The sequence below is a fragment of the Chrysemys picta genome, chromosome 3 (assembly GCF_011386835.1).
Source record: "Chrysemys picta bellii isolate R12L10 chromosome 3, ASM1138683v2, whole genome shotgun sequence".
NCBI classification, from domain to species: Eukaryota; Metazoa; Chordata; order Testudines; family Emydidae; genus Chrysemys; species Chrysemys picta.
Window position 1 is genome coordinate 46,187,409 of NC_088793.1, and position 10,744 is coordinate 46,198,152.

Below are 10,744 nucleotides of genomic sequence, written 5' to 3' on the forward strand. Positions count from 1 at the left end.
TCTATGATTCTATGATTCTATGACATTTAAGTTTTCAGGACAGTGTGCATTTGTCTTCAGTGTGTTTTTATAGATAGATAGGTGTGTGTGTGTATGTAAAATGTATATCTTTATTGATTTATATATATATTTAGGGCTGTCAAGTGATTAAAAAATTAATTGTGATTAATCGCACTGCAAAACAATAGAATACCATTTATTCAAAAAAATTTGAATGTTTTCTGCATTGTCAAATATATAGATTTCAATTACAACAATATAAAGTATACAATGCTCATTTTATATTTATTTTTATTACAAATATGATTAAAATGAACATACGTCAGTCCGCACTGCTTTGGATTGTTATGGAGCAGAACCTGTCATTAGCATGGACGCGTGTCCTCTGGAATGGTGGTTGAAGCATCAAGTGATATATGAATCTTTAGCACATCTGGCATGTAGATATTTTGCAATATCGGCTACAACAGTGCCATGCAAACACCTGTTCTCAGTTTCAGGTGACATTGTAAACAAGAAGCAGGCAGCATTAACTTCTGCAAATGTAAACAAACATTTCTCTAAGCTATTGGCTGAACAAGAAATAGGACTGATTAGACTTGTAGGGTCTAAAGTTTGTTTTATTTTTGAATGCAGGGTTATTTTGTACATAATTCTACATTTGTAAGGTGCACTTTCATGATAAAGAGATTGCACAACAGTATTTGTATGAGGTAAATTGAAAAATACTCTTGTTTATCATTTTTACAGTACAAATATTTGTAATAAAAAACAATATGAAGTGAGCACTGTACACTTTGTATTCTGTGTTGTAATTGAAATGGATAGATTTGGAAATGCAGAAAAACATCCAAAAATATTTAATAAATTTCAATTGGTATTTTGTTGGTTAATAGTGCGATTAATTTATTTGAGTTAATCATGTGAATTAATTTAAATTAATCCACAGCCCTCATATATAAAATATGAAAGAAAATCATGCAGTGCTGTGTTCAATAGTACAAACTATCTTCCTACTGCTGAATCCATGGGCCTATAAGGGTGACTGACTACTGATTTTATTTTAACAAGATTTTTTGTTCCCTTTCCCTTTAACTCAGCCTACTGAGTCCAGGGACATATAAGGGGTCAGCTTGGGAGTGCTGATTAACCCGGTCTTCTCAGATGCACTCTGTTAGTGTGTGTGTGTTAGGGTGACCAGACAGCAAGTGTGAAAAATCAGGACAGGAGGTGGGGGGTAATAGGAGCCTATATAAGAAAGACCCCAAAATTGGGACTATCCCTATAAAATTGGGACATATGGTCACATGTATGTGTTCCTCTGATTCTGGGTCTGGAAGAACCCGGTCCTGGGGATTTTAGGTCCTGCAGGATAGCTCCATTGGGAGGGAACTTGCAGCAGGGAGAAGTAGAGCTCTGTATGAGAACACAAGTGACACAAGCAGTACATTGATAGAATTACAGCACCCACTACCCCCAAGCCCTAATAAATGAGCATATCCTAAAGTAATGGGCATATCTGGTAACAGAAGCATCAGGCAAGGTATTTCCAATAGAGATAGGGAAATGTATTATCATTATACAAGGCACTTGTAAGACCTCACCTGGAATGCTGTGTGCAATTCTGGTCTCCCTTGCTTAAGGGAAATGAATTCAAACTGGAAGAGGTGCAGAGAAGGGCTGCTAGGATGATCAGAGGCATGGAGAACCTAATTTGTGAGAGGACACTTGAGCTTGGATTATTTAGCCTAACCAAATGAAGACTGAGGGGAAATATGACTGTTTCCTATAAATATATCAGAGGGATAAACACCAGGGAAGAAAAGGAGTATTTAAGTTATGGGCCAATGCTTTCACAAGAACAAATGGATACAAACTGGCCATCAGCAAGTTTAGGCTTGACATTAAATGAAGGTGTCTAGCCATCAGAGTGAAATTCTGGAACAGCCTTCAAAGGGGAGCAGTGGGAGCAAAAAACCTAACTGGTTTCTGGACTGAGTTTGTTACGTTTATGGAGGTGATGGCATAATGAGATTGACTACAATGGTATGTATCTGATCTGTGACTGCTGGTAGCCAATATCCCCAATGGCCAGGGCTGGGTAGACTGGATGGGGAGGGCTCTGAGTTACTACAAAGAATTCTTTCCCAGGTGCCTGGCTGGTGAGTCTTGCCCACATACTTAGGGTCTAACTGATCTCCATATTTGGGATCCTGAAGGAATTTTTCCCCCAGGTCAGATTGGCAGAGACCTTGGGGTGATTTCACCTTTCTCTGCAAAGTGGAGGATGAGTCACTTGCTGGTTTGAACTAGAGTAAATGGTGGCTTCTCTGCAACTTGAAGTCTTTAAATCATGATTTTAGGAGTTCCATAGCTCAGCCAGAAGTTATGGGTCTATTACAAGAGTTGGTGGATAATGTTCTGTGCCCTGCCATGTGCAGGAGGTCAGACTAGATGATCACAATGGACTGTTCTTGCCTTAAAGCCTATGAGTATGTCTCTTATCAGTTTGTTGGGAAGGACACACACAATTTGTGGATATTTTCTTTAACCACCTAGAGATGGGTCAATAATGGTGACAGAAATTGCAGAATAGCTCAAACGTGAGCATACTTTAATTTAAGATAAACATTTTGCTTTCGGGGCACAATTATGTTTTGAAGGACAGAGACGTCTTTTGACTTGAATATGTTGCCAACCAGCCTGTGGGCAATCAGACTTAGTGGTAAAAGAGTTCTGCCTGCCAGCTGGAGCTGGGTCCAGGGTAGGCAGAGTCCAGGAAACAAGCCAAAGGTCAGTACCAGAGGGGCTAAAGCCAAATGCAGAACCAGAGTCATAAACCAGAGATGAAGTCAAAGGGGAACAGGAGCTGGAATAAGCGGAAGTGCAGCTGCAGACATGTTATGAATTAAGTAGCCACTAATCTGCTGTGTGGGGCAGGTTTATAACCAGGACTACTAAATCAGCAGCCAGTCAGGAGCTGTAGCCATTCTGTGAGTTCTAAGGCAATGCAGCTTGCCTAGCAGTGCAGTTAGTCAGGGAGCAGGCCAGCAGCTGTTCCTAGCTTGTCTGATCCCTGACCACAAAAGATTGAGGTATCTAGATTGAGATTATCCTGGCTATTTATTGAATGTGCTAGATTCTTATGATTTGTTTGTATTTTTCTTTAAAATGTACATGTGCATTTTGTTAATGTACAATGAACACTGAGGTATACATATGTGGTGAATTTATAATGTATATATTTAAGACCTGAGTATTGCTGGTCAAAATTTTACCCGGATTGTTTTATGTTCTTATATAGGCAAACAGTTAATCATATATTGAAATGATCCCATTTTTGATTGGCATAGATGAAAAATGTTTCTATTTTTCCCCCAATATACGGCACTCAAGGAGGTGAGGGGTGAGACCATTGGCAGGACTGCAAACCCACAGGGTCTGTTATGTTTCCTCTGCCCACACACACATCTGAGTGTGCATTATGTTTCTAGTCGGAGCATCACACTAGATTGGAAGCTTCTATTGGAATAAAAGACAAGATTTTTATTTTATTGGTTTTGTTTTTTGGCATTTCAGCATATATTTGCAGGGTGCTGAGGTATTACACTTGCTGGAATTGTAAATCAGTGTCAATAGCTTTGTGGGCTTAATTGACAGACCTTATAAGTGACCTTCCCAGGGACACTATGTTGTTGGTTTTTTTCCTTGTCAAAAGGAGTCCCCCTTTCCTGTTACATGTTAAATTGCATAATGCTATTTTGGTATCAGATGAGAACTCATTTTTCCTGGCTTGGTGATTATGCGTTCAAGTAGATTTTCTAGCATGCCTATTGTTGCAAATGAATTATCCATCACATATCATACAATATATGCACAGGTAACATATTGCTTTCTTAAAAAATAAAAGTTCACTATATTTGATTTAAGATTAGACATTTATTTGCTGTTGATGGGAAAAAAGATGTATTGTTCCTCAAATTTGGATATCACTTTGCCCTTTAAATGACTTCAGAGAGACTGAGCTAAATTCAATGTCCAAAAGAAAGCTGTTGGAGTTCTCTATAAATAGGACTTGCTTTTCCCTTTTCTTTGATTTTGAACTAGATGACACAGAAGACTAGGATACAGCAGAATCTCTTAATGTTCACAGTAGGGAATAATGCAAGCAATATATATAAAACCATATATCTTTCAAATAGATATTATATCTTAAACTGAAGATCCTTCTGCTTTCTGAAAAGATACTAGTGTTAGGACCAGTAAATCAGGTAAAATTAGTTAACCAAGTGGAATAAAATCCAGTATAAAATGTCTCCAAACTCAGGAAGTATCAACAACTACTAAAGTGAAACAAGGAGTTCTAATGGGCAAAGAGTATCTTCAAGGAGATGCTGATGATTGCTAGATGATTGCATGGATGTTTATCTTGTTTTGGCTTCTGACAAATTAAAGTTAATAATTTATATTTAATAAAGAGTAGAATAAAGTAAGGGAGATGATGAGAAAATACGAGTTCTGTTTCTATAGAGACAGACAATGAGTTGGGTTATGTTGTAATAGTGGGGCCTAAAAAAATATTTTAATTGTGAACTCACCTGTAAAAGGTATATGAAAGTTCACAAGATGTCACAATAACCTATAATAACACATGTTGATGGAAAAAGATATAAAAAGGAGACAGAAGAAATAAATTACTCTAAACAAAGGGCCTTCTGATATGGTTCAAGGACTACATTAAAATCATGCTTGGTAAAAGCAGAAGATGTAGAACATGAACTTAATGAACCAAAATTGGTGTGTCAGATATTAGGCCTAATTGGTGGACAAAATAATGAAAGGATACTTATTCCACCCATCATTCCTCTTTTGTGTCTTTAAAGAGAGAGATTCTGGGGAGGAAGGAGAAGAGTGGACAGAGGCTACTGACTCATGCTTCACCATCATGGCTGCCATCCCCACTGTCTCCTGAGATCCTGGATCTTCTTTGTCCTAACCTTAAGAGATGATCTGACCAGACCAGGCCAGAGAGAGAGGACTCAGACATCTTTGCCACTTCTGCTGGTTCCAGCTAAGTCACAAATACCACCTGTGATAAAATAGGATCAGACTTTAAAAGCAGCAGCAACACCTAATCTAATATAATCTCAACTAATTTCTTCTCTTTTTCCCTAGGAAGGGCAGTTTTGGAGTTTAACAGCAGCAACAACAACAATAGTTCGAGCCCATCACAACTAACTTTTGCTCTTTTACCCAATGGGACGGTTGTTACCATCTTCAATACCATCTAAGGGACTGTCAAACAAGGACTGGTTTTATTTTTTTTCCTTCTAAAATTCTCTCTAGTTAAAGGGAAAGGGAACAAGAAATGTTGTTAAAATAAAATCTTCACTTAATACTTTACGTTTCAAATGTTTTAACTGTTTTTCCTTCTTTTCTGTATCATTAATAAAAGGTTAAAAAGGATTTTAATAGTTTGTTTGCCATGGCTGATGTGTCTGTATGCCAAACTCTGGACCTTGTTTAACACTGTTTAATTTGGACAATGACTGGGTTATGTTAACTCCGTTAGCTCATATATCCCATCTAACTTCATACAACAGTGAGTAAAGTTTATTCTGACCCTCTGTTATTTAAGGGTATTTTGTCTCCCTATGGCTGAATGGATGTGTAATTTGATTAGACGAGCCGGGTGCAAAGAAAGAAAACAAAAGCAAAACCAAAACATTTTAACCCACCATCAATACAAAGTTTGCCAAAACAAAGTTTTCAGTCTCATTAGAGGCCCAATCCTGACAGGTGCGCTGAACACTAATTAAAAACCCTTGTAGGAGGTGCTCAGAACCTTACTTTATTAGACCTGAAAACACCCTTTGTTTGAGAGAGTTGTCTATGCTGACAATGAGGAGATCCCTATAAAGAGAGCATATGATAAATTTCACCCCTACCTGATTTCGTGTGTGTGTGTATAAAGATTTTATACTGCTTTAAAATGAACTTTGTGGGGGTTTTTAAGTTAGCCAGTGGATTATTTATATTGATTTTTTTTAAAGTACATCTCCTTGAATATTTTGGCAACATGTTTATGCTATGGACTCAGTGGCATTGTATGTATAAATAGATTTTAGTAACTTTTACATATTTTTCAGGAAAATTTGGGTTTCCATGCAAACAGTTTCTGCTGAATTAAGATCACCCAACACAGGGGAATTCTATATTAGACCTCCTCTTAACACAAAGAGGTACATAGGTACAAGTGATCATGACTCAATCACATTTATAATATGCAAACAGAATAAAGACAGAACCAGTGATATATTTACTTGGCGTTTTAAGAAGGCTAGTTTTACAAAGCTGAAAACATTTATGAGCTAAATCAGCTGAGAGAATTTAATGAGAAAAATGTGAATGACAATTGAGAATTGTTTAAGAACACTTTACTAGATGTCCAAAATGCCAGAATCATATTAGGGTTGGAAGAGACCTCATGAGATCATCTAGTTGAACCCCCTGCTCAAAGCAGAACCAACACTAACTAAATCATCCCAGCCAGGGTTTTGTCAAGCTGGGCCTTAAAAACCTCTAAGGATGAAGATTCCACCACCTCCCTAGGTAACCCATTCCAGTGCTTTATCACCCTCCTAGTGAAATAGTGCTTCCTAATATCCAACCTAGACCTCCCCCACTACAACTTGAGACTATTGTTCCTTGTTCTGTCATCTACCACCACTGAGAACAGCTGAGCTCCATCCTCTTTGGAACCCCTCTTCAGGTAGTTGAAGGCTGCTATCAAATCCCCCCTCACTCTTCTCTTCTGCAGACTAAACAAGCCCAGTTCTCTCATCCTTGCCTCATAAGTCATGTGCCCCTGCCACCTGATCATTTTTGTTGCCCTCCGCCGAACTCTCTCCACCAATTTGACCACATCCTTTCTGTGGTGGGGGTCTCAAAACTGGACGCAATACTCCAGATGTGGCCTCACCAGTGCTGAACAGAGGGGAATAATCACTTCCCTCAATTTGCTGACAATGCTCCTACTAATGCAGCCCAATATGCCGTTGGCCTTCTTGGCAACAAGGGCACACTGCTGACTCATATCCAGCTTCTCATCCACTGTAATCCCCAGGTCCTTTTCTACAGAACTGCTGCTTAACCAGTTGGTCCCCAGCCTATAATGGTGCATGGGATTCTTCCGTCCTAAGTGCAGGACTCTGTGTTGAACCTCATCAGATTTCTTTTGGCCTAATCCTCCAATTTGTTTAGGTCACTCTGGACCCTATCCCTACCCTCCAGCTTATCTACCTCTCCCCCAAGCTTAGTGTCATCCGTGAACTTGCTGAGGGTGCAATCTATCCCATCGTCCAGATCATTAATAAAGATGTTGAACAAAACCGGCCCTAGGACTGACCCCTAGGGCACTCAGCTTGATACCAGCTGCCAGCTAGACATTGTCTGGCTCAATGGCAGTGATCAATGGATCAATCTAGCCAGCTTTCTATCCACCTTATAGTCTATTCATCCAGTCCATACTTTTTTTTAACTTGCCAGCAAGAATACCGTGGGAGACCGTATCGAAAGCTTTGCTAAAGTCAAGATGTATCACGTCCATTGCTTTCCCCATATCCACAGAGCCAGTTTTCTCATCATAGAAGGCAATCAGGTTGGTCAGGCATGACTTGCCCTTGGTGAGTCCATGTTGACTGTTCCTGATCACTCCTCCACATGTTTCAAAATGGATTCCTTGAGGACCTGCTCCACGATTTTTCTGGAGACTGAGGTGAGTCTGTAGTTCCCCAGCTTCTCCTTCTTCCCTTTTTTAAAGATGGGCACTATATTTGCCTTTTTCCAATCATCCCAATCACCACGAGTTTTCAAAGATAATGGCCAATGGCTCTGCAATCACATCAGCCAATTCCCTCAGATGCATTAGATTGGGACCCATTGACTTGTGCACGTCCAGCTTTTCTAAATAGTCCTTAACTTGTTTTTTCACCGCTGCTGGCATAACAGGAAAAGAAGGCCATATTTGTTACAAAAACAACAATCTGGTTTAGAGGGGAAGTGAAGGCAGCTATAAAAAATTACAGAACAAATGTGTGCAGAGTGCAGGGAGTTAACAGGTCAGCCTGCAGTCTGACCCTAAATTAGCTCCTCCCAGCCATATTTGATTAATCAGGATAGCACACTGGGTGAGCTAAACAAAGAATTAGCCTGTCAGCTTAGGACTGATAGAAAGGTACATGAAGAAATGCAATGGAGGGGAGAGGAACAGGGTTATTTGAGCTGCATCTGAATGGATATGTCTACACAGCAAAGAAAAACCCATGGTTGGCCTATGCCAGATGATTTGGGCTCACGGAGCTTGGGCTGCGGGGCTGTTTCATTGCTGTGTAGACTTCCGGGTTTGGGATGAAGCCCAGGCTGTAGGACCCTGCACGGTGGCAACTACTGATTGATATATGTGGTCCCAAAATTTCATCCCAAAAATGTAAGTTCTCTTTGAAACCTCAAAACAAATTGTTGCAAATGTTCAAAAAATGTTTTCCTTGGTTGAGATTTTGAGCCAAGTCTCAGGCCAGAATATTCTTTCCAGAAGAATATTGAAGGAAAGAATTAATAATGGAAATACTGATGCTTAACTGCAGCATCCTGAAATTAAACTCTGATAATGCAACATGTGAATTTGTGCCTATTGCTCTGAGTTTCTGTATAAAACATCCTTTCTAGCACCTGAACACACTGAGGTCATCTCAGCTATAAGGCACTCAGAATTAGATCCACAAAGGGATTTAGGTGCCTCACTGCCACTTTAGGAACCTAACCTCCAATCAGCTGCTGCCTAACCTATAAGCATCTATGTTGCTGCAGGTAAGGTCCCAAGTTGCCTATGTTTCTGTCAGCAGGCCTCTGCAAAACCACATAGGTTCTCACACTGCAGAGCTGCTTAACACCCTATCTCAGGCCTTCGCCCTGGCAGGATTCTCACACCAGGCATCCCTGCCCATCTCTCCTTCAGTGCCCAATCCAATAGACACACTTACAGCATGCTTAACCTGCACAAAAGACAGCTGAGGGCAACCAGATTGGGAATTTTGGGGGGAGAGCAGCATGTCCCAGAATACCCATAGCCCAGTGGTTAGGGCACTCACTGGGATGTAGGAGAGCTGTTTTCAGATCCCTACTCTGCGGTGTGAAGCAGGAACTTGATTTAAGTCTGTCAGATATCAAGTGAGTAACCACCTTCCAGGCTACTGGATATTCTGGTGTGGGTCTCTCTCCTGTTGAAGCTGTGTGTAAATCATTAAATATTCATTGGGCCAGAGAGAAATTGACTTGGTGGTTAGGGTGCTCCCTGGAATGTAGGTAGACCCAAATTCAAGTCCCTGCTCCAAAATCAGGCTGAGCAAGAATTTAAAAACAGCTCTCCTACATCCCAGATGAGTGCCCTAACCGTGGGATATTAACTATAACAGGGTGGGGATCTCGTCCTGTGAATTGTTTTCATGAGAAAGAGCTGCCCTATGTAGGCACCTAACTCTAGCACAGGGTTCACGGCTGTTTGACATTTTCTGTTAGCTAGTTTAAGCAGCTCCCTGCTCAGTGTGCTGGCTTTCATTAATCCCATTCTTAGGCACGTAACTCTCCCCGTGCATTGTACAGGGAGCCTGGGTGCCTGGGCTGCATATTTCACAGGGCAGCAGGGTGCTTGAAAGCTAGGTGTTGCCAAGCCGAAGTCCCTAGGTGGATCTAGCATTCAAATACCACATTAAGGGTTTCATGGAATAAGATATTGATTGCTCTGGTCTCAATTTAGCAAAACAAAACATGTGCTTAACATTACCTGACTGTGTGGGGCTGGAGACAGAGGGAGTAAGAAGGACCAGCACCTTTCAGGATTGAGCCCATAGTGCTTGGGTTTCATGGTGATGAGTGTGGAATAAGAACCCAAATAGCTAAATTCCTTTATAATTTGAAAAGCTAAATATACAACACAACACTGGATCATTAAATAGTTAGTACAGTAATAAAAGAAAACAAAGATTTACAACTTTTGTATTTAACTCTTACTACCTCTTTCTACGTACCTAGTAAATTTATTGCTATCCCTTAAAGCTGTCCATTGCTGAGTCTATTGGATTTAGAGTTGTTCCAGCAGATACTGTAGTTGCTACTGTGGTGAATACTTGTCTCTGATACACTAAGGCTAGATATGAGTACACTGTTCTATTCTATTATGGTACAGAGGTGTAGGAATAGAGTTACAGCTTTTAACCACTATCTTGTTTACAAGAGCCCTTTTTGATTAACCTAAAATTCCAGGTTGAATGCCACACAGAAATTAAATAGAATGAGAATGTTTAAGGAAACAGTTGCAGAAGTTTAGTTCTTGAAATATGCACCACTGCCAAAAGTGAAAATAGAAAAACTTACACAGAAGGGATCAAGACATGAATCTGCAAAAATAGGAGAATGACTTGTTTATCTATAAGTTGTCTATGATATTGTAGGTTGAAGGCTAGCAGATGACTCATATGAAAGATGAACCATGTCTGCAAATAGCACCAAAAGGTACCAGATGCTACATTTTGACACATATTCAGTTATTTTAAAAGTTTAGGCCTAGGGGACAAGGAATCATAGTACCTACGTATTGTTCCTGCTTCCACCATTAAATTACAGTGTGACCTTGGGCAAGTCCTTTACCTTTCAGTGCTGCAGTTTACCCAGCTCTACAATAATATTC